Source organism: Rhinolophus ferrumequinum, chromosome 27 (assembly GCF_004115265.2).
Source record: "Rhinolophus ferrumequinum isolate MPI-CBG mRhiFer1 chromosome 27, mRhiFer1_v1.p, whole genome shotgun sequence".
In the NCBI taxonomy this organism is placed as follows: Eukaryota; Metazoa; Chordata; class Mammalia; order Chiroptera; family Rhinolophidae; genus Rhinolophus; species Rhinolophus ferrumequinum.
Window position 1 is genome coordinate 26,135,335 of NC_046310.1, and position 25,706 is coordinate 26,161,040.

The 25,706-nt window shown below is 40.6% G+C and overlaps 1 pseudogene; it reads left to right on the forward strand.

The window, feature by feature from the left end:
- The first annotated feature begins 4,151 nt into the window (after positions 1 to 4,151).
- LOC117018617 (40S ribosomal protein S9-like) lies at positions 4,152 to 5,004 on the forward strand (annotated as a pseudogene).
- Positions 5,005 to 25,706: the final 20,702 nt, after the last annotated feature.

Here is a 25,706-nt window from a genome sequence, read left to right on the forward strand (position 1 = left end):
TACAGAAAAAGACCAAAGTCACACCAAAAAGAAAAAAACCCATAACTCCAAGAGGCTCAAAGTCCTAAATGTGAAAGGTAAGCCTGTAAGATCCTTTGAAATTATATAAAAATATCTTTATGACTTTAGGAAAGACAAGAATTTATTAAAGAAAAAGCACAAACCATAATTTAAAGATAAATAGATTTGACAACATTAAAATTAAGAATGTTAAAAATCAGACTCATACTAAAAAAACAGACACAACCCGTAAGAACATATTTGCGACACATATAAGCAACAAGTGATTGGTATAGGGAATACATACGAGTATAGAATGCCTATGAATTAATTGAAAACAGACAAAAACAGAAAAAGGAGTTCAAATACTTGAAAGGTCAATTCACAAAAGAGGAGTCAGAAATGTCCAGAAGACATATGAAAATGTTTAGTCTTATTAGGAATCTTAAAACAAATGTAATATAAAACCACAACAATATATTGTTTCATATCCACTAGATTTGAAAAATGAAGAAGCTTGACAATATTAGGTGTTAATAAGCATATCAAACAAGGAGAAATCTTATCCAATGTTGGTAAGAATGGAAATTAAGAATGTCCAATTACTTTGGACATTTTTTTTTTAGCATTTTGTAGGCTATTTGAACATAAACATACTTTACAGCCTAGAAATTCCACTCCTAGGTATATATCTAGAGAAATTCTAGAGAAACATAAGTGGAGATGTAAAGAGTGTTCACAAAAGCCTGTTGGTAATCACTCCAAAGTAGAAATGATCAAAATACCATCAACAATAGAAGGGGTATTTGCATCACAGTGTATTATACAAAGAAATGCTATGCAACTATGACAAATGGATACAGTATAGCTATATATATATATAAAACTATATATATATAGTTTATATATATAATAGTATAATACTTTAAAAATAAAGTACAGTAGGTCCTCACTTAACATCATTGATAGATTCTTGGAAGCTGACGTTAAGGGAAATGACACACAGGCACACCTCGTTTTATTGTGGTTCACTTTATTGAGCTTCACAGATGTTGTATTTTACAAATTGAAGGTATGACCCCTCCACCAGCAAAAAGAATCGCTTTATTGTGATACTCGCTTTATTATGGTGGTTTGGAACAGAACCCACAATGTCTCTAAGGTATGCCTGTATAGCAAAACAAATTTTATCATAGGCTAATTGATAGAAACGAGTTAAGTTCCTACAGCATATTTCTGATAAGGAAAACATTGCCGAATTCTAAATAAAGACCCAAAATACTTCTAATATTAAACATTGAAATAAATGCGAACTATACACACATTTAAGAAAGATGAATAAAAATAAATAATTATTTTCCAACCTGCTCATTCCAGTTCAGGGTCACGGGTGCTCAGGGTGAAGGCGGGACCCACCCTGGACAGGAGAGCCTTCCATGTCATAGCCACTCACACTCACTCACACACACACACACACATTCACTCACTCACATACACACACATTTGCACACACACGCACACACTCACACACACTCACACTGACACACACACATTCACACACATTTGAACATACTCACACTCACACTCACACACACACTCACTCTCACACATTTGCACACACACGCACACACTCACACACGCACACACTCACACACACTCACACTGACACACACATTCACACACATTTTGCACACACTCACACACACTCACTCTCACACATTCACACTCTTACCCACTCACACACACACACACACACACACTCACACACTCTCTCTCTCTCTCACACATACACATCCAGACTGGAACAGTGCAGACACACCAGTTCGCCTCACATGCACATCTTCAGGTTGTTGAAGGGAACCAGAGGACCTGGAGAAAATCCACGCAGACATGCGGAGGTCTTGTGTGATCTTGCACACCTGTGGGAGAGGGCTCAGCGGTCTTTGTCGGGCAGGGCTGTTGTTTTCGTGTGTGATGCTGGAGTTTGAAGTCCACGGGCAGGTGCTGGGAGGGTCAGGTGGGTGTACAGTGGGAGAGAACAAGCACAGGCTGAATCCACAGGCATGAGCTGGAGCCCACAGGCTACACAGAACCCGTGCCCGTCGTCTGTGCCTCTGACTTTGAAGGCATGGTGGCCTGAAGAAGCCACCAGGGCCTTCAGTCAGCATGGAGCTAAATGCACAGCCCAGGCCCAGGAGTCAGAGAACAGCAGCGGGACCCAGCGGAAGGGGGCAGTCGGAGGTCTTGTCCCTGATACAGTGGGTGTGAGGTCTGACTTCTCAATGGTGGACTTCAAGCACTTTCTAAAAATTGCCCTTACATAACACTTAACATCCTAACCATTTTTAAGTGTACAGTTCAGTGGTATAAGTACATTTATATTATTGTGCAAGCATCACCACCATCCACCCGCAGAACCCTTTCCCTCACCCCGAACAGGAAGTCCGTACTCACTAAGCATTAACTCCCCTTTCCTCCTCCTATGAGATCCTGGTAACCTCTATTCTACTTTCTGTCTCCATAAATTTGCATATCATATGTACCTCTTATGAGTGGAATCAGGCAATATTTGTCCTCTTGTGTTGGGCTTATTCACTGAGCATGTCCTCAGGGTTCATCCATGCGGTAGTATGTGTCAGAATCTTCTTCTTTTTAAAGGCTGAGTTATATTCCATAGTATGGATGAACAATATTTGGTTATCCATTCATTTGTTGATGGGGTTGTTTCCACCTTTTGGCTGTTGTGAATAATCCTGCTATGAAGATAGGACTATGAAGATACGACTTCAAGGCCTTTGCTTTCAGTTATTTCAGGTCTATACCCAGAAGTGGAATTTCTGGGTCATATGGTAATTCTATTTTTAAGTTTTTGGTTTTCTTTTTAAAGATTTTATTGGGGAAAGGGAACAGGATTTTATTAAGGAACAGTGTGCATTTCCAGGTCTTTTTTCCAAGTCAAGTTGTTGTCCTTTCAATCTTAGTTGTGGAGGTTGACATTCAGCTTCAAGTTGTTGTCCTTTCAGTCTTAGCTGTGGAGGGCGCAGCTCAGCTCCAAGTTGCTGTCTTTTCAGTCTTAGTTGTGGAGGGCGCAGCTCAGCTCCAGGTCCAGTTGCCGTTTTCTAGTTGCAGGGGGCACAGCCCACCATCCCTTGCGGGAGTTGAACCGGCAACCTTGTGGTTGAGAGGACGCCCTCCAACCAACTGAGCCATCCGGGAGATCAGCGGCAGCTCAGCTCAAGGTGCCGTGTTCAATCTTAGTTGCAGGGGGGCGCTGCCCGCCATCCCTTGCGGGACTCGAGGAATTGAACCGGCAACCTTGTGGTTGAGAGCCCACTGGCCCATGTGGGAATCGAACAGGCAGCCTTTGGAGTTAGGAGCATGGAGCTCCAACCACCTGAGCCACCGGGCCAGCCCTCTATTTTTAAGTTTTTAAGGGACAGCCATTCTGTTTTCCATAGCAGCTACACCATTTTACATTCTCACCATCAAGGCATAAGGGTACCAATTTCTCCACATCCTCACCAACACTTATTATTTTTCATTTTTGTTTTGTTTTATAATAACCATCTTAGTGGATGTGAGGTGGCATCTCATTGTGATTTTGATTTGCATTTAAGTATCTTTTAAGTATTTTTTCATATGCTTACTGGCCATTTTTATATTTTTGGAAAAATGTCTATTCAAGTCCTTTGTCCATTTTAAAATTGTTTCTTTGTTTTATTGTTCTTGTTGAGTTGTAGCAGTTCTTTATATATTCTGCATATTAATTTCATATCAGACATATGATTTGCAAATATTTGATAGACCTTTTTACAGGAAATGAAAAACAAAGTGCTTTGACAAGTAATACCATTCAACTAAACTACTGTTCTCAAATCTCTTCCATTGAAAGCTTAATGTATTTTAGAAAGAAAGGAAGGAAGGAAGGAAGGAAGGAAGGAAGGAAGGAAGGAAGGAAGGAAGGAAGAAAGGAAGGAAGAAAGGAAGGAAGAAAGGAAGGAAGAAAGAGAGAAAGGAGGGAAAAAGCAGGGAGGGAGGGAGGGAGGGAGGAAGAAAGGGAAGAAGGACCAGATATCAAAGGACTGAATTTCTCTGTTTCCGTTTCTCTCTTTTCCTAGAGCATCTTTCTAGATTTTCTCCCTCTTTTTATTGAAAGGGGTCCACACCTGAGCAAAACTGTGTTCCACAACCCAAGTTTATCTTACTGACCTGCTTTACTGGAACAAGAGACAATAATAAGAAGAAAAATAATAATGCAACAGTAAGGGCTACAGTTCACCAAGCACATACAGTTTATCCAGGCAACAGGTTAAGCCCCAAACCTATGAAGCACAGGTATTATGGTACTCATATTAAAGATGAAAATAATGCTTTTCCTCAGTTACCAGGGTCTGCGCTTAGACGCCGTCGGGCAAGCGGAGCCAGCATGCCAGTGGCCTGGAGCTGGGTTTGTCGCAAAACCTACGTGACCCCGCGGAGACCCTTCGAGAAATCCCGCCTCGACCAAGAGCTGAAGCTGATCGGCGAGTATGGGCTTCGGAACAAACGTGAGGTCTGAGGGTCAACTTTACACTGGCCAAGACCCGCAAGGCTGCCCGGGCGCTGCTGACGCTGGGTGAGAAAGACCCATGGCATGTGTTTGAAGGCAACGCCCTGCTGCGGCGCCGCGTCCCATCGGCGTGCTGGACGAGGGCAAGATGAAGCGGGACTACATCCTGGGCCTGAAGACCGAGGTCCTGGAGACGGGCCTGCAGACGCAGGCCTTCGAGCTGGGCCTGGCCAAGTCCGTCCCACGCCCGCGCGCTCATCCGCCAGCATCACATCAGGGTCCGCAAGCAGGTGGTGAACATCCCGTCCTTCATTGTCCGCCTGGACTCCCGGAAGCACATGGACTTCTCCCTCCGGTCCCCATACGGGGGTGGCCGCCCGGGCCGCGTGAAGAGGAAGACAGCCAAGAAGGGCCAGGGCGTAGCCGCGGCCGGTGATGACGAGGAGGAGGATTAAGCCCACACCACCCACCCGCGGACTGCTGCAGTGTCTTTCCCAGTCCCAGTCAGATAAAAAAACGTGTCAACACTTTAAAAAAAAAAAAAAAAGATGAAAAAAATGAGGTATAAAAATGGTAAGCCTTTTGCTCAAAGTCACCAGGCTGTAAGCGGAGAAGCCAGAATCCCATCTGATTCCACAGCCCGTGCTCTCAGGTACTGAGCAGGCGCTCGGTCTGTTTGCCCACAGAGGAAGATCCTGCTGAGCTTTGGCTGACCACCCACGGAGGAGGGCTCTGCTGGCCTATCCACCAGGGAAGGCACTTTCCTGACTTTGCCCCATCGCCCCACACCCAGTAATAATGCACCCACATAATGAGGCAGAGTGCTACACCCTTTACATCCATTATCTGGTTCAAGCTTCTGAATGATGTAATGTGGCAGTTCTAATATTATCTCCTTTCACTGGTGAGGAATCTGAGGTTTGGTGGCATTAGCTCATTAGGGAGATGTATGCGCAGGCTGACCTATGTCTGAGTGCTGAGAGTCATGGGGCCGAGTGGGCTGTGGATTGGGCCGTGGAGCCTGGCTCTCTCCACTGGTTCCTTCAGAGGAGGGGATAAACCTCCGACCCAGCCCCTCCGTAGCTTTGTCCGCAGGAACCAAGCAGGGAAGAGGCCACATGCCCACGTGATGTCGTTAATACCTAACGTCACTGTCGCCAGGGCCTAACATTGCATAGGTGTCATTTCCCCAGGCTCTGGGTGCCCTGCCAGTCTTGGGACAGGGCTATCCAGGACAGATGGTGGCATTCTTAGACGCTTCCACTTGAGCAGAACTGTGACAGGCACGTCAACACTACGGCCAGACGCAGACCCCGAGTTGGGATAATCTGTTGTCAAGACATAGAGCTAATTGGCACCAGATGGTCAGGTGCAGATGCTGCAAGAGGGGGAGAACATTGCTCTCCCAGCCCCTGCCTTGTCGCTGTCCTTACGGGGAGGTGTGTGAGAAAAACGGGCATGTGTTTATGTTAGCACGCTTGAGGAACAAAGCACTGACGTGCCTGGCGAGTCCTTGGGAGGCCAAGGGCATTGCTCTGCCCCTGAAAATGTCGCCAGGCTTCTAAATTTATGGCCAGGACAGGTCATGCAATAATTTTCAGCCACCCATGATGATAACAGATCAGGGCCTCCTTACGGTGTGCAGATGGGGCCGGGAGAAAGGAGTATGCAACAATGGCCCCAGCACGGGTTACGGTCAGCCTGGGAAGCTGAGGCGCAGCACAGCTGCTGCCGTCCTGTTTCTGTACGCCTTTTTGCACATTACTGGGACAAGTGTTGGAAAGCACAATAAAACTGAAGCCCACCAAGAGAGATTAAAGCATGGAGAGTAAAATCATGTTTGTCCTGGTGGAGAATTCTTGGTTCCTCTCTTGAATTCTTAACTCGACCTGTAAATGTTATGTTTAAAACTATGTGTTTCACTCTCTTTAATATCAAATTTTAATAGCAAAGCTGTTCATTTGTATTCCTACCTTCCCATTCTCTGCCCCTTACATCTAAGATAGGACAGTCCACACAAGATTGTAATTATTAAAACCCTGGGAGCTATCGACCAGCTTGGTAATCCTGGACAAGTCACCTGCTCATACGCTCTTTCCTTTCCAGGCCTTCTCCCCACCCACCTTCCTTCTCCAAGCTATGACACGGAACAACTATCTTCAAAACATAGAACTTTTGAAGATTATGATGCTACATTTGAAAAAACCGCAAACGTATGAGGGCCACCAAACATGCCTAAAAATTGTCAATTTCTTAGAGAGATCTGCAAGTTAAAAGTCAAACAATATCTATCGTTACAAGGCTGACTTTTTAATCCCAGCAATGCTGGGAATGCGCCTAAATCACTTAGCGTCTCTAAACCCCACTGTCTTCAGTTCACAGAAAAGCCCTCACGTAAAAGTATCTGAAATGCCCCCATCCGGCCTTGCTGCCAAGGTTCCGATCCCACGCAGCTCAGAAGTGGGTTGAGATGCACTTAAAGAATTAGATGTGTGATCTTTAGATAGTTCATGACACTTCAGCGTATATGGAAAATGAAGTGCTCTCACGCCCTTTCATTTACAGACACAGTGACCTCAGCAGCATTAACCTCTTTTATGGGTCAAATTGGAAACCTCTGTAATTCCGTGTAAGTGCAGTTTTTAAAGCTCTTGCATATTTTTAGATAAAAGGCAGGCCATAAAGAATGCTATTACATACGTAAATTGCATAATTTGCACAATATTTAAATGACACATGGGGTGGCTTTATAATGAGAAGCACCATTCTGCGAAACTGTGCCTGGGGAAGGTTAGTGCAGCATTGTTGCTGGGGTCTGAAGGCGAATGGGACTCATCTGCCAACCTCCTTTCTATCCTGGCACCCCTTGTGCCTTGATGTGGACACTCAGGTTGACCCTTTCTTTCCTTGCACCAATTTTAAAATTCAGGAATTGTAACAACATTCTCCCTGTATTTAAACAGACATTTTGAAACCAAATATCCTAGTTTACAGTTTTATTAATAATTAAAATCTATGCAATTAAAATCTATTTCTATGCAAGTAATTAGGAAGCTCTTTATAAAAAACACGTGTGATAGAAACATGCGATATCCATTTTGATAGCTGTTGTATTATTATTTACCTAAAGGCTGGCTAATCTGATTAAGAGCAATTTAAATTGAATATGAGTAAGAAAGGGGAAACACCTAGATGAATATAACTTTATGGTTGAAAACAGTAGTTATGTCAAAGAAATGGATATCTGGTGATTCACATGAGAATACAGTCAGAAAGGAACTGCGCCTAAGACTTATGACCTCAGGGGTTTACACTCTGTTATCCAGAATATGCGGAGTATGTCAAGAGGACTTGAGTTACAGCAGGGATGGGTAAGGCTGATTACCGCAGGGGTCTGGGAGGTATCGCTTAACGAGGAGGCCAGGGAAGGGACAGCTTGCTCCAGGCAGAAGCAGCAGCCTGTCACCAGCAAGGCTGAGTTCTGTCAGAAATCTAGAAATCCACAAGCCCAGGTGTAGGGATCTTGGTGGAGCATAGGGGTAAAGACTGAAACAAAGAAGTTGTAAGAACAACGTCCTAGTGGGCAGATTGTACAAGCCACCTGACAGAAGAAATAGGTCATAAAGTTCAAATGCAAATGTGTTACAATGATGCTCTAGCTGGACCTACAGGACCCACAATATTCTGATGTGTTTTTTCATAACTCAGTTGGCAGCACAATTGACCTGACATGAAGCTATTTGTAGCCTTGTTTTAATAACTTTCAATTAAACAAAATACACACATATCAGAGAAGAAATTTTAAAATATAGGTAAACGTAGAAAATGAAAATCATCCACAGTCCCACTATCCACTTATAAAAACTATTAATGTTTTTGTTTCCTGCCAGACTTAGTTTTCTACCTACCTACTTACCTGGCTACCGTCCATCTAGCTTTAACACCTAGACATCTAAATCTATCTACGTAAATATAGCTATTTTTACAAAGGCCAGGTTATGCTATAATATTATTTTATAAAATGTTTTTTTCTTTTCCATTAAGTAGTAGACCACAAACAACTTTATGTGGAATTGCATTAAAATGACTACACCTGTAGAAATGGACCTTGTGTAATCAATCCCAATTTAATGACATTTAATTTTTTCAGATTTTTCACTATCAAAAGTAGCCTGTGATAAATATGCTAATAATTAAACCTCTACAGATATTTTTAATTATTTCTTTAGTGTAAATTTCCAAATGTGAGATTGTGAGTTAAGACATTTTGATAAATATTTGATTAATTTGCCAAATAACTGCAAAAAGTTTGTATCAATGTATAAGCACCCCACCAATATGTTATCACATTACCAATATATTAAAATGCTCATTTCCTACAATCTTTCAACACTAAGTAATAAAGTTAAAAATCTTTGCCAGTTTCTTAGGTGGAAAATTGTATTTAATTATTTTAAGTTCATTATCTTTGATTACTAGTTGTGATGGTTAATTTTTGTGTCAACTTGACTGGCCTCAGGGTGCACAGAGTAAACATTATTTCTGGGTGTGCCTGTGAGATGGTTCAGGATGAGACTAGCATTTGAATTGGTGGACTCGGAAACTGTCTGCCCCCGTGTGGGTGGGCATATTTCAGTCCTTTGAGGGCCTGAATAGAATAAGAGGTGGAGGAGGAAGAATTCACGCCTTTTTTCCTGCCTCACTAATTGAGCTGGGCCATCTCCATTCATCTTCTCTGGCCCTTGGACGAGAATTTACACCATCAGTTCCTCTGGTTCTTGGGCCACTGAACTCAGAACGAATTGTAAAACCGACTTTGCTGGGTCTGCAGCTTGCAGATGGCAGATAGGGGCACTACGCAGCCTTGTGTGAGCCAATTCTTCATAATACGAGTAAATCTCCTTTTATATCGGTATATGCATATAAATATCTACCGATTGGTTGATAAATAGATATATAACCTATTGGTTCTGTTTCTCTTGAGAGCCCTAATAAATACACTAGTGAAGTTGAGCATTTTTCCATGAATTAATCAGCCAATTGTATTTTTAAAATTCACTTTTTGTTGAGGCAAAACACACATAAAGAAAAGTGTACAAATCAAAAGTACAGCTCAGCTAATTATCACAAAGTGAACACATGCACATAACCAGAAGTCAAGAACTAGAACATTCCAGCACCCAGAAGTCTCCTCTGTGTTCCCTTCTGGTTACTGTTCTCTCCTTCCTCCCAAAGGTGAGCGTGAAGTCTCTGTATTGTTTGGTTACTGCCGCAAAAACGCCACATTAGAAATCACCCCAAAATTCGTGGTTTGAGACAGCAATCACGATGGTCACAGCTGTGTGAGTTAGCTGGGCTCACCGAGCAGCGTTGCTGGTCTCGGCTGGGCTCACCTCTGTGATGGGGAATCAGCTGATATAGACTGGGCTTAGGGGGCCTCTGTCCTGACATCTAACATAACAGTGAAGTTTTACTTCCTTTAGTATGTTATATAGATGGACTCATACAGTAAGTATTCTTTTATGTCCAGCTAATTTTATTCAAGATTATTTTTTGAGGTTTGCCCAGTAGTATGCCTTATAACAGCTTACAAGAGCTGATTGTCAAATTTTTAGGAATTTTGAAAGCCGGTTGTCAAACAGAACTGTTATTAAAAATTATAAAAACTTATAGTTAACTATTATACTAAAAACAAAAGTAATAAATACTCAGAAGTGATGATACTTCCTAATTATTTAACTACATTTTACAATTATCTGTACTCTTGAGGTTATTTATAAGCACTGCTGCTGCATGGGTATTACATAATGAGTCGCTTCGGTGCATTCATTCCCAGTCTTGTGTTTACTAGTGTCACATTGGCAACTTGAAATTGGCCACAGTGGGAATATTTACATCATGGAAATAAGCAAATGCTATAAATCAGGGCTTGATTTATTGTTCTGTTGATTGTCTAGGCTTAAGAAAGTGATGGAGAAAATGTTAATTAATAGTGCAGATGAAACTTAAAAGTATGTTGTATCTGTAGCCATTACATGGTAAAGAATATAACAAATTGAGGAAATATTCTTGCAGTATTCAAAATCATTATCCAATTCAATATAAAGGTTGCTAGAGGCATTGACAAGTGAGAGACATTTTGACATACATCTTTATCGTCTTTGGTCTCACTCTTTAATGTAAACAAAATTATCAGCTAATATTCCCGTCAGAGCCACATGTTTGTCAGTTGCAACCACAGCTTGACTACAAATACAAGAGGTCAGCAAAAATCAACACAACTGAGAATCAATTGACAACATGGAATTTACACTAAAAAGTGTTATAGATTTTATTATTTGTATATTGTGTCCTATACATTCTTTGTATCAGTAAAATTCATAAGTATATGTGTATACATATATACGTTTTTCCCCCAGAGAGACCGTCGTTAATCCAGTATACCCCCAGGTTAATCTATGTCACAAATTGTGTGTGGCAGTAGTTCATTCATTTCCATTGCAATGTAGTATTCTATTGAATGATTATATCGCAATGCATTTATCCATTCTACTGTTGATGGATGTTTGGATGGTTTCCAGTTTTGGATTTAACAAATAATGCTCTTGAAACATTCCTGTGAACGTATTTTGGTACTCATATATACTCATTTCTTTTAGATATTGTATCAGTTGCCTCTTGCTGATGTAACAAATTACCACAAAGTTAGTGATTTAGAACAACACAAATTTATTATCTTACAGTTCTAGAGATCAGAAGTCCCGAAAGGGTGTCATTGGCTACAGTCACGGTGTTGGCAGGGATGGATTCCTTCTGGAGCGTCTAGGAGATAGTCTGTTTCCTTGCCTTTTGCAGCTTATAGGGACAACCCACATTCCTTGACTTGTGGGCCCTCTCAGCTAGCAACCTCATCACTCCAAAGCCTGCTTCCGTTGTCACCTCCTTCCTGAGTCTCATCCCCTGGCCCCTCTTGTAAGGACTCGTATGATTAGATTGGGCCCACAAATTTGCAGCAAATTCCAGAATTGCACAGACCGACATTGCCAATCAGGGTTAAATTTGCAGAGGGAGTATCTGACTGGGGACGCAGTTACAGAGGAGGAAGTGAAGCTGAGAAGTTGGTCTCCTTTACGTCCGGAATAGCTGTGAAGCCAGACTTGTGCTACCCCCATTTCTGATGGGGCCACTCTCAGGAGCATCAGAAAGATTGAAGTTGTGCCTCGACCTCCTAGAAGATGTGTAACCTGCACACAGTTCTTTACCTCTTGTAACCTCAGTTTTCTTAGCTTTCTGAGATCGGTCCTAGGAGTGCTTCCTGTGCGCGAGGATCACGAAGGACAAGGGCCTTCTGGTATACTGCAGGCGTTCTGCACACACCATCCCCACTCCCAGCATGCGGGAGGGTGCTCTTCTCACTGTTGATTATGTTTTCTTGATAGAAGATCCACCAACTTACATAAGACTTACAGAGAGGCTCCAGAAAAAGGGAATTTCCCCTCACACTTTTATGGGACAAAATTGGGTAAATATAATCATGTTCTACAAGGTGTCCTCAACCTGGTTGCAGGGAGACACCCAATTGTGTTTTCTCGAGGAATTAACACATAAACTGAGCGCTGAAAGGCGAGTGGGAGTTGAGCCAGCACTTGGGAAGGGGAGAGACAGCCTATGTAGGGAGTTTGTGTGCCTCGTGGCGACTGACACGATGCACTTCCTCTTCTCTGAACACCCCAACGTCTCTAAAGCCTCCAGGAACAAAGGACACATTAGTTGTCCTTTGCAGGTGGAGGCCGAGGGCAAGATAACACGTGCTGGAAAATCCCTTTTAATGTTTAGTCTGTGCTGCTCCTGGTTCAGCATGTTTCAGAGGATGGACTCTGCTGGTTTTGACCATGGCAGTGACCTGGTGGCATTGGACGAGGCTAGAGCCTGAATCAAGGTGGCCAGTCTGGGATATATGTGACTGGCCAGGAGGCCTCTGAAAGCATGGAGAAGAGGGTCCAGCTCTAGGAAGAAATGAGAGCCAAGAAGTAAGAATACTGTCTGGGCCTTAACCATTGGCTGGTGGTTAGGACTGGACTCCATTTCTTGGGGGAAAGGTAGGTAAGTTCAGTGTAACTAGAAAATTAAAATGGAAACCACCCAGTTGACAGATTAGGTGGACATGATGGGGACACAGTTACCCTCGTCTCGCAATACAATGCTTGGGAATGAGATTAGGCTCACTCACAAAAGTATCCATAGCCACTCCTGGGCCTGGACGGTGCTCATCTCTGAGTTTTCAGGATGCAGAGGCCAGCTGAAAGAAATAGAAGTTTGATGCGAGGGAATGGAGGGCATGTATTTCACAGCCTGGGCTGGGGGAAGACAGTCTGGGTTGGTGCTAGAACACTATTGCAGTCAGGGGTCCTGCGGCCATCCATGAGTCAAATAGAAAGGCTGCCCTCAGAGTTTGCCAATGATGTTCCAGAAGGACTTACAGCACTCAGAAAAGCTGTTATACACACAGGTATGCTTTAATATGGTGAAAGAATACATACTAAAACCAGCTTCAAGATTCCAGATGTCCTCTCTCACTGAAGTTGTGTAGACAGCACTTACTTCTCCAAGCAATGATGTGTGACTCCAGATATGGAGTACTGACCACCAGGGACGCTCCCTTAAGCCTTGGGGTTGTGGGTTTTTATTGGGGGTTGCTCACATAACCGTGAAATGCCCACATGGCTGCCCGCAGTTCTCAGTCTCCAACTACTCCAGGGGTCAAACTGACAAGGCTCAAGGCCCCACCGTATATCACATGGTTAGCATACCTGTGGCATGGCCCACAGCTCCGGGTATACACAAACACTCTTACCAGGTAGCATATTCCAAGGGCTTAGAGCTCATCTCCCAGGAGCCAGTCAAGTGCTGGTTTCTTTGGAATGCGCAGGGTTTGAACACCTCGAACCTGCTGAGTTAACCCTTTACTGCACAAGCATGAATGCCCAGTGTCAAAAGATTTAAGAGGAACAGCCATCAAAAAAGGAAGCAATATGCCCTGGATGATTATCATCACTTCTAACCCGTTGCTTTGTCTCACCCTTGAATATTGGCTCCTTCCTGCCTCCAAAATGCCAACCACAGTTGCCATGTGACTCTTGCCAGGTCCCCTCCCTCTCCATGCCTTCACCTGGCCTGGAATTGGGCCACATTGGGGAAGGGCAGGGCTGCGTAAAATCAGCTGTGACCGACATTTTATCCCTGACTTGGAAGTCACTGCGAAATGAGGCCAGCTCTCCAGTGATGCATACGGAGATCTGTGGGTTGCTTCCAGGGTTTATTCCAGCCTTCGCTGTACACAGCACACAGATGGCGTGTGCGAGGTATTCTATCCCCCAATTCAGAATCACTGTGAAACTAGGATACTGGGCGTCTCACCTCCTCTCCCGGAACACCCTCCAGTCTCCCTCCCACCACCACCAAATAACGCTTATTTTAGCACTGAGGAAGATGAAGCCATGTGCCTCGCAGCCTGTACTAAGCTGCTGCTGCCGGCAAGTCCTTAAAGGCGGCGAACTAAAGAGACCGAATATTTGCCTTGTGAACATTTTAAAAATATTTGAATCCAAAATAAAATGGATTTTAAACAGGATAAAAAGTAGTTTTCATCAAATCTTTACTCTTCCTTTCAACAAACTTCCCCACCATGTATCTCATTATCATGGAAGCGGCTTTGCAGTGAGATAACAAAAATGCTGATTACGTTGCCTTAGGTAAGAGATTACTTTCTCTTAGGGAAAGCTTCCTAGAGCTGCAGTATCATAATTCACACAAACCACTGCAGTTATAGGAGTGTCCATATTAAGGCTTTTCAGTATCTATCAAGTCATTGTAACTTTTCAGTCTAGAAGTGGGGCCTCAGGTTTGCACTAAGCAGAGGTGATATTCAGCTGGCATACACTGATATGTCATGCTGGTCAGTGTATGTATGTTTGGTTACTGCCCATGCCTGCTGATTATTAAATACTTTGCACATCATGCTGAGCTCCATGTGGGAAGTGTGAGCACGGGAGGCCCTGAGTCATACCCTATTCAGTAGACCATATTATACATGGATAACAAGAGTTCCTTAACCAAAAGATAGCAGAATAAAAGGCTTCACTCTGGGTAAAATCGGCAGCTCCCAGAAGAGTAACAGTTCTAGAGTGCTTCATGAAATTAATCTTGTATTTATGATGGCCTCCTTATCTCAGAGTTTTGTTTTAGAAACTTTGTTCACCACTCACAGCAATTTATTTATCCACAGCATATATTGTGTGATGAGGATGAAAGTTTCCTCCAAGACACACTGCTAATCAGGGCTCTAAGTTGTAAAGAACAAAAGATTATGGGTATCTCTCCATCTGTGAAGTGAATAATGTCCTATACTAGCAATTCTAAAACTCATGCTCTGCAGGATGATAGGTGGACTAAAAAGAAATTCACACTCAAAAGTGCTTGGAATACAGACCCTGGCACCACTGCCAGTTTGCACATTCCTGTGTCCTGGACCTTGGCTCTGTGGCCACTCTGTGCATGATCATTTCCAAGAGCCCAGCACCAAGAGGGAGGCCCTTGGCTGACTACCTCCTGCAGAGGAAAAGGCCAGCAGGAGAATCCCAGCAGCTTTCTCCACTAAGAACCCCAGCAGCTCTTGTCACCACTGCAGATACCCAAAACCTTGGCCATTGGGGACCCCCTGCAGTCTTCACCAATGCTTCCTCAGCTGACAGCCACCCAGAGTCTAAGCTGCTGCCCTGCTCTGGAGCTGGAGCCACCACTGTACCCCTCACCCAGCTGGTGCCCTCACACCTCCCCATGAAGGTCTTTCCCCCATCAAACCGAGTCCATAAAGTCTGTAAGAGGTAACTCATTGTTCAAATACACTGACATCATGCAAGCCTACAAGGAAGACGAAAAGTCAAAGAGATATGAAAACACAAAAAGAACAGAATAATTTTCCAGTAACCAATCCCAGAGAAATGGAGATTTATTTGCCTGACAAAGAATCTAAATTGTTTTAAAGAAGCTCAGTTCAAGAGAAGACAGATAGACAACTCAACAAAATAAGGAAAACAATACAAGAACAAAATGAGAAGTTCATCAAAGAGATAGAAATTAAAAAACAACCACAACAAGTGCTGGAGCTGAAGAATACAATAAATGAAATTTTTAAAAATTCAATAGCATAAAGAGCAAGTCAATCAATCAATCAGAAGAAAAAAAATCTGTATACTCGAAGAGAAGTCATGTGAAATTATCCAGTCAAAAGAGAAAACATGAAAAAGAATGAAAAGAGTAAAGAAAGCCTACAGGCTTTATGAGGCACCATCAAAATAACCATAAGCATTATGGGAGTCCCAGAAGGTGAAGAGAGAGAAAGGGGCAGAAAGCTTACTTAAAGAAATAACAGCTGAAAATTTCCCATATCTTGGGAAGGAAATAGACATCCAGATTCATGAAGCTTAAAAGTTCCTCAAGAAGATTAATTCATAGAAGACTACACCGAGACACTTTAATTCAAATTGTCAAAAGTCAAGGATAAAGAGAGAAATTTGAAAGCAACAAGAGAAAAGCAATTTGTCATATACAAGAGAACTCCCATAAGATTGTCAGCAGATTTCTCAGCAGAAACCTTTCAGGGCAAGAGACAAAAGGATGATATATTCAAAGTACTGAAAGAAAAATACTGCCAAATAAGAATACTATACCTGACAAAATTATCCTTTAAAAATGAAGAAACAGTCTTTCTCAGACAAACAAAAACTGAGGGAATTTGTCACTACCAGACCTGCCTTACAAGAAATGCTTAAGGGAGTTTTCCAAATTGAAATGTAAACATACTAAGAAGCAATGCAAAAGCATAAATCTTACTGGTAAAGACAAAAGTAAATACAGTAGTCCTTCAGTTTTCGAACGTCTCCGTTGATGAACATTTCAGTTTACGAACCCCATAAACTCAGAAGTAAATGCTTCAGTTTTCGAACATGCCTCGGAAGTTGAACATGTCACACGGCTTCCTCTGAATGCAAGATCCTGAGGCCTAGCTGTCAGCTGTTTTCGAATGTTTCAGAACTCAAACGGTGTTCCGGAACGGATTATGTTTGAAAACCGAGATACCACTGCATATAGACAAAAACAGATTAATAATGGTGTAATAGTGGTGTAATTAATTTTAATTAATATAACTTAAAAGAAAAATTTGTTAATGGATACATAGTATAAGAAGCAAACTCTGACTATAAGAACATAAAGTTGGGGCAGGGTGAGTAAAAGTGGAGAGTTTTTGTATGCAATGGAAGTTAAGTTGTTATAAACTTAAATGGTTAAAACTAGAAGATATTTTATGCAAGTCTCAAGCTAACCAAAAAGAAAAAAACTATAAAAAATACACAAAAGATAAAGAAAAGAATCAAAGCAAATCACTACAAAAAATCACCAAATAACAACAGCAACAACAATATAATAGCAAGAGAGGAAGAAAGGGATAAAACAACAGGAAAAGAAATGGAAAATAAAAATGGCAATAGTAAGTCTTCATTTATCAGTAATTACTTTAAATGTAAATGAATTAAACTCCCCAATCAAAAAGCAAAGAGTGGATGAATAGATAAAAAAAAACAAGATCCAGTGATATGCTGTCTACAAGAGACTCACTTTAGATTTAAAAACACTCATAGACTGAAAGTGAAGGAATAGAAAAAGATATTTCAGGGATTGACGTCATCAAAATAGCGGCGTGAGGTGAGCCTCTGTAAAGCTCCCCTGGAATTTACAACTAATCGAACAACTATAACTCCACAAAGGACTCCCTGACCAGCAGACAGACAAGACGAAGAGGCCCACTACTGAATTCACCGAAAGGTGGGTGAATCGCATGAGCGGGGGAGGAGGGAAGGGAGAAGCGCGGGGACGGAGCCGCGAGGGCTGGCGCAGGACGCAGACCTAGCTCAGTACTCCGAGCTCGCTGCATCCCGGAGCTACCGCAGCTGCGGGAGACGGAAGAACTCGGACTGCTAGGGCTCCGCTTATGGCCCACAGGGCTCAGGGGGCAGCATATAACACGGCTGAAACCAACGCTCACGGCAGAGACCTCGGAGCAAAGACTGAGGGAAGAAGGCTGAAGACGGTGGTTTAAGCCCTCGCTGCCGAGCAGAGAACAGAAGCCTTAGGCACCGAGACTAGCCGCCCCCTCCCTACCCTCTCAGAGCTCGACCCGCCCCCACCTGCCCAGTGCTAGAAGTGCTGAACACTAGCAGTGTCAGATCAAAAGAACAGAATATTTGCTGTTCTGAAAACTGGGGACCGCAGACACAGATTCGCAGCCCAACTAGTTCTGGCAAAGGGGAGGGAACTGTGGAAGCAGGACCGGCTGTGGTGGTGGTCGCCACCGTTGCTCTGGGCCATCTCTCACAACTCACCCTGCCCCTGGCCCCACCTATCTGGGCAGATCCCTGCAGGAGTAAACAAAACTGCTGAAACATACGGGCTCTGAATCTGGTGCAGGAAGAGCTTTGGAACTTCAAAAGTTCTCTGCATACCCACACGGACACTGCGCCCTGTGACCCAAGTGAACTATTAACAGAGGAGAAGCCCGTCTCCCAGGGAATCCCCCCATTATGTGAGAAGCTGGAATAGTGCAGAGAAAACATACCACTACCGTGTGAGAGAAAAAAAAGGCTGCAGTCGGAGAGAAAATAAAACATTCTACCAACAAGTACTGGAAAACAAAAGAAAGACCTCTTCCTATCAACCTGTTGCAAAAGCCACTCCTGTAGATGTCTAGGAAGAGAAATAATAAATCAGTAATTGCCATGAATAACCAAGGCAACAAGACAGCTCAGAAAGAAAGTGAAAAGTCTCCAGAAAAGGAACTTAAAGATATGGAAATATGTGACTTAAATGACAGAGAATTCAAGATTGCAGTTCTGAAAAAACTCAACGAGATGCAAGAAAACACAGAAAGGCAGTTTAATGAACTCAGAAACACAATCAAAGAACAACATGAGCATTTTACGAAAGAGGTTGAAATTTTTAAAAAGAATCAAATAGAATTTCTGGAGATTCAGAACTCAATAGGAGAAATTAAGAATGAAATAACCAGGTTAGGTAGTAGAGTTGACCAGATGGAGGAAAGAATCAGTGACATCGAAGATAGAAACCTGCAAATGACACAGATGGAAGAAGAAAAAGACTTGAGACTTAAAAGAAATGAAAGAACTCTACAAGAACTTTCTGACTCCATCATAAAGAGCAATACAAGTATAATGGGCATACCAGAAGGAGAAGAAAGAGAGAAGGGAACAGAGAATATATTCAAACAAATTGTTGATGTTCCCAAGCTTGTGGACAGAACTGGATCCTTGAATCCAAGAAGCAAAAAGAACACCTAATTACCTCAATCCCAACAGGCCTTCTCCAACACACATTGTATTGAAGCTATCTAAAATCAACGACAAAGAAAGAATCCTCAAGGCATCCAGGGAAAAGAAGACGGTAACCTACAAAGGAGAGCCCATTAGATTATCATCAGATTTTTCAGCAGAAACTCTACAAGTCAGGAGGGAGTGGAACCAAATATTCAAACTATTGAAAGAGAGAAATTATGAGCCAAGAATAATATATCCAGCAAAGATATCCTTCAGATATGAAAGAGGAATAAAGACCTTTCCAGACATACAGAAGCTGAGGGAATTTTCTAATACACGACCTGCACTACAAGAAATACTAAAGGAGACTATTCGACCACCATCAACAGGGACAATTTGTGGCAACCAAAACATAAAAAGGGGGAGAGTAAAGGCCTGAACCGGAATACGGGAATGGAGAAAGTAAGCGTGCTGAAGAGAATGGAATACTCTAAATATCAAACTTTCTTTTACATAAACTTAAGGGTAACCACTCAAAAAAAATCCAGGACTGAAATATATACTATAATAAAAGAAGAAATAGAGGGAAACATCATAGAATACCACCACACAGAAATAATAGACAACAACAAAAAGGCAAAGAAACAATGGAGACACAGCCTTACCAGAAAATTAAGATAGAATGACAGGAAATCCTCACATATCAGTAATCACCCTAAATGTAAATGGACTGAACTTACCAATAAAAAGGCACAGAGTACCAGATTGGAATCAAAAAACTAAACGCAACCATATGCTGTTTCCAAGAGACACCTCTCAGCTACAAGGACAAACATAGACTCAAAGTGAAAGGATGGAAATTGACACTCCAAGCAAATGGTACCCAGAGAAAATCAGGTGTATCCATACTGATATCAGATGAAACAGACTTCAGGGTGAAAAAGATAACAAGAGACAAAGATGGACATTTCATAATGGTAAAGGGGACTATACAACAAGAAGACATAACAGTCATCAATATTTATGCCCCCAATCAGGGAACACCGAAATATACCAAGCAACTACTAACAGAACTAAAGGGAAAAATTGACCAAAACACAATTATACTAGGGGACTTAAATACATCATTGACAGCTATGGATGGATCATCCAAACAGAAAATAAATAACGCAATAGCAGCCCTAAATGACACATTAGATGAAATGGACATAACTGACATATATAGTGCACTTCATCCTAAAACATCAGACTATACATTCTTTTCTAGTGTACATGGAACATTCTCAAGGATAGACCATATATTGGGACATAAAATCAGCCTCAGCAAATTTAAAAAGATTGAAATCATACCAAGCATATTCTCTGATCACAAGGCTTTGAAATTGGATATGAACTGCAAAAAGAAAGCAGGAAAAAACACAAATACATGGAAATTAAACAACATACTTTTAAAGAACGACTGGGTCAAAAAAGAAATTAAAGGAGAGATCAAAAGATACATAGAAACAAATGACAATGAAAATACATCCTACTAAAATTTTTGGGATGCAGCGAAAGCAGTTTTAGGAGGGAAATTTATATCATTACAGGCCTATCTCAAGAAACAAGAAAAATTCCAAATAAATAACCTCATGTTACACCTTAAAGAACTAAAAAAAGAAGAACAAGCGAAACCCAAGGTGAGCAGAAGAAAGGAAATAACAAAAATCAGAGCAGAACTAAATGAAATAGAGAACAAAAAGATAATAGAAAAAATTAATGTGACAAAGAGCTGGTTCTTTGAAAAGATTAACAAAGTTGACAAACCCTTGGCTAGACTCACTAAGATAAAAAGAGAGAAGACACTAATTAACAAAATCAGAAATGAAAAAGGGGAAGTTATCATGGGCACCACAGAAATACAAAGGATCATCCAAAAATACTATGAAGGACTATATGCCACCAAATTCAATAACCTAGAAGAAATGGACGAGTTCTTAGAAACATATACCCTTCCAAGGCTGAACCATGAAGAACTGGAAAATCCAAAGAGACCGATCACCAGTAACGAATTTGAATCAGTCATCCAAAACCTTCCCAAAAGCAAAAGTCTGGGACTAGATGGCTTCACCAGTGAATTCTACCAAACGTTCAAAGAGGCTCTAATACCAATCCTGCTCAAACTCTTCCAAAAAATTGAAAAAGAGACAGTACTCCCTAACTCATTTCATGAGGCCAACATTACCCTGGTAAGGACAACACAAAAAAAGAAAACTGCAGACCAATATCTCTGATGAATACAGATGCAAAAATTCTAAACAAAATTCTAGCAAATCGAATACAACAATGTATTAAAAAGATTATTCATCATGACCAAGTGGGGTTCATCCCCGGGGCACAAAGATGGTTCAACACCCGCAAATCTATCTATGTGATACATCACATAAACAAAATAAAGGACAAAAATCATATGATTATATCAATTGATGCAGAAAAAGCATTTGACAAGATACAACATCCATTTATGATTAAAACACTTAATAAAATAGGTATAGAAGGAAAATACCTTCACATAATAAAGGCCATATATGAGAAGCCCTCAGCTAATCTCATAATTAATGGTGAAAAACTGAAGCCCTTTGCTCTACGTTCAGGAACATGACAGGGCTGTCCCCTATCACCTCTGCTTTTCAACATAGTGTTGGCAGTCCTTGCCAGAGCAATCAGGCAAGAGAAAGAAATAAAAGGCATCCAGATTGGGAATGAAGAAGTTAAATTATCACTCTTTGCAGATGACATGATGCTATATATAGAAAACCCTAAAGACTCCACCAAAAAGCTATTAGAAACAATCAACGAATACAGTAAAGTTGCCAGCTACAAAATCAACGTACAAAAGTCCATTGCATTCCTATATGCTAACAATGAAATCTCAGAAAAAGAAATACAAAAAAAACAATTCCTTTTGCAATTGCAGCAAAAAGAATAAAATACTTAGGAATAAACTTATCCAAGGATGTGAAGGACCTATATGCTGAAAACTATAAGACATTTTTGAAAGAAATTGAAGAAGACACAAAGAAATGGAAAGACATTCCGTGCTCATGGATTGGAAGAATCAACATAGTTAAAATGGCCATATTACCCAAAGCAATATACAGATTTAATGCAATCCCCATCAAAATCCCAATGGCATTTTTTAAAGAAATAGAAAAAAAAATTATCAGATTTGTTTGGAACCACAAAAGAGCCCGAATAGCCAAAGCAATCTTAAGAAAAAAGAACAATACTGGAGGTATCACACTCCCTGACTTTAGCTTGTACTACAGGGCTACAATAATCAAAACAGCATGGTATTGGCAGAAAAACAGACATGTAGACCAATGGAATAGAATTGAGAACCTAAAAATAAAACCACATAAATATGGACAGATAATTTTTGACAAAGAAGCTAAAAACAGACAATGGAGGAAAGACAGCCTCTTCAATAAATGGTGCTGGGAGAATTGGATAGCCACCTGCAAAAGAATGAAACTGGACTGCTATCTGTCACCATGTACCAAAATTAATTCAAAATGGATCAAAGACTTAAGCATAAGACCTGACACAATAAACTGCGTAGAAGAAAACATAGGTACTAAACTTATGGACCTTGGGTTCAAAGAGCATTTTATGAATTTGACTCCAAAGGCAATGGAAGTAAAAGCTAAAATAAACAAATGGGACCATATGAAACTTAAAAGCTTCTGCACAGCAAAAGAAACCATCGACAAAATAAAGAGGCAACCAACTGAATGGGAGCAGGTTTTTGCAAACAGTGCCTCTGATAAGGGGCTAATATCCAAAATATACAAGGAACTCATGAAACTCAACAACATAAAAACAAACAACCCCATTGAAAAATGGGCAGACGACCTGAAGAGACATTTCTCCAAAGAGGACATACAAATGGCAAATAGACATATGAAAAAATGCTCAACATCACTAATCATCAGAGAAATGCACATAAAAACCACAATGAGATATCCTCACCCCAGTCGGAATGGCTATCATCAACAAGACAAATAGTAACAAGTGTTGGAGAGGCTGTGGAGAAAAAGGAACCCTCATACACTGTTGGTGGGAATGCAGACTAGTGCAGCCGTTATGGAAGGCAGTGTGGAGGTTCCTCCAAAAATTACGAATAGAATTACCATATGACCCAGCAATCCCTCTCCTGGGTATCTACCCAAAAAATCTGAAAACATTTATACAGAAAGACACGTGTGCTCCAATGTTCATTGCAGCTTTGTTTATGGTGGCCAAGACATGGAAACAACCAAAATGTCCTTCGATAAATGAGTGGATAAAGAAATTGTGGTATATATACACAGTGGAATACTATTCAGCGGTAAGAAAAGATGATATAGGAACATTTGTGACAACAGGGATAGATCTTGAGAGTATGATGCTAAGCGAAATAAGTCAGACAGAAAAAGCAGAGAACCATATGATTTCACTGATAGGTGGTATATAAACCAAAAACAACAAAAGAACAAGACAAACAAATGAGAAACAAGAACTCATAGACACAGACAATAGTTTAGTGGTTACCAGAGGGTAAGGGGGGTGGAGGGTGAGAGATGAGGGTAAAGGGGATCAAATAGATGGTGATGGAAGGAGAACTGATTCTGTGTGGTGAACACACAATGGGATTTATAGATGATGTAATACAGAATTGTACACCTGAAATCTATGTAATTTTACTAACAATTGTCACCCCAATAAATTAAAAAAAATTTTTTTTAAATAAATAAATAATTTTGAACTTCAGAAGAATGAAAAATACACAACAGCAAATAAACTTAACATAATAAGAGAGGCCAAAGCTTTAGGGCCTGAACTAAATAATTTACTCATTATCACAGCACTGAATTTTTCCTGTGGAGGTCACAGATGTGGACCTCCGGTTTAGAACACTCAATAGGTGAGAATACATTTTTATAAAAGATAAATGATGAATATTACCAAAAAATTAACTTTTTCGTAAGATTCTATTCATAAGATTTTTTTTTTAGTATTTACCACTCCCTGATGAGCATAAATTCTGATTTACCAATGATTTAAATACTTAACAGAAGGCAAAATGACAAAGGAATTTAATTGGAAATTAAGTATGGAGCTCTTAAGGCAGTAAGAAAGGAGAATTGTAGTGCAAAAAATTCACTTTATACATATCATATAAGGTGTACATTCCTGGAAAGAAGACATCATATCAGTCTAATTATACGTTTTCTTAGGTTCAGAATAATTTGTAAAAAAGAATAGCTCATATTTATGATTTTTCCAAACTGATCCATATATTTCATATCTCACATGATAAATTTAGGTGAAAGGGGATTTTAAAAGATACATTTATCTGATATAATTACCTCACCATTATCTAGGACCAAATAATATTCTATGTATTTCTTATGTTCCCAAACCTTCCGGGAGTTTGATTTCTGTAATAAATACTAAAAGAAAAATTACTAAGACAAAAAAAAAAAAAAAGAAAAAAGAAAAAGATATTTCATGCAAATTGTAACCAAAAGAAAATAGGGGTGGCTATACTTATATCAGAAAAAAATAGATTTTAAGTATAAACCTGAATCTAGAAAAATGAAGTCATTACAGGCACATCTCATTTTATTGAACTTTGCTTCATTGTGCTTCACAGATGTTGCATTTTTAACAAATTGATGGCAAGAACTTCCTCTAGCAAAAGGATTATTATTTGCTTTACTGCAATACTTGCTTTATTTCAGTGGTCTGAAACTGAATCCACAATATTTCCAACGTATGACTGTACCATAAAATTAATCATTTTAAAGTGTACAATTCATTGTAGTGGGTTTGTTAGTTTGTTTACAAAGTTGTGTAACCATCACCAATATCTAATTCTAAAACATTTTCCTCACCCCAAAAGGAAGTCCATACCCCCTGCAGACTTTCCCCATTTCTCCCATTCCCCGGCCCCTGGCAATCACTAATCTACTTTTCTCTCTATAGAAGTGCTTATTCTGGACATTTCATATACCTGAGTATACACGGTATTATTACGATATGTAGTCCTTTGTGACTGTCTCGTTTCAGTTAGCATAAAGTTTCCAAGGTTCATTCATGTTGTAACAGGTGTCAGAATTTCTTGTTATTTTCATGGTTAATATATCACTTTTGCTTACCCATGCATCAGCTGATGGACATTTGGGTTGTTTCCACTTTTTGGCAATTATGAATAATGTTCTTATGCACATTCAAGTACAATCTTTTGTGTGAACATGTTTTCAATTCTCAGGTATATACAGAGGGGTGGAATTCCTGGGTCATATGTTAACTCTATAATTGACTTTTTGAGGAAATGTCTGACTGTTTCTCAAAGTGGCTGCATCATTTTACATTCCTACCAGCAATGTTTAAGGGTTCCAATTTCTCCACATGCTCACTAACATTTGTTATTGTCTGTGTGTTTGATTCTAGCGATCCTGTGGTGTGAAGAGGTATTTTGGTGTGTTTTTGGTTTTCATATTACTAATAACTAGTGATATTGAGTATCTTTTCATTTGCTAAAATTGGTAGCATAGTCTCTTGTTAATTCAGTAATTCATTCGTATACTTGTGTCCCATCTCTGTCAGTCCTGTGTGATCTTACTTAGCTTCTCTGAACTCAATTTTCTCATATAGAAAGTGGGAATCATAATCTCTGTCTTATGGGATTGTTGAAGGACTGGAATTAATATATGTAAAGCTCTTGGCACAAAGTAAGAACTCAA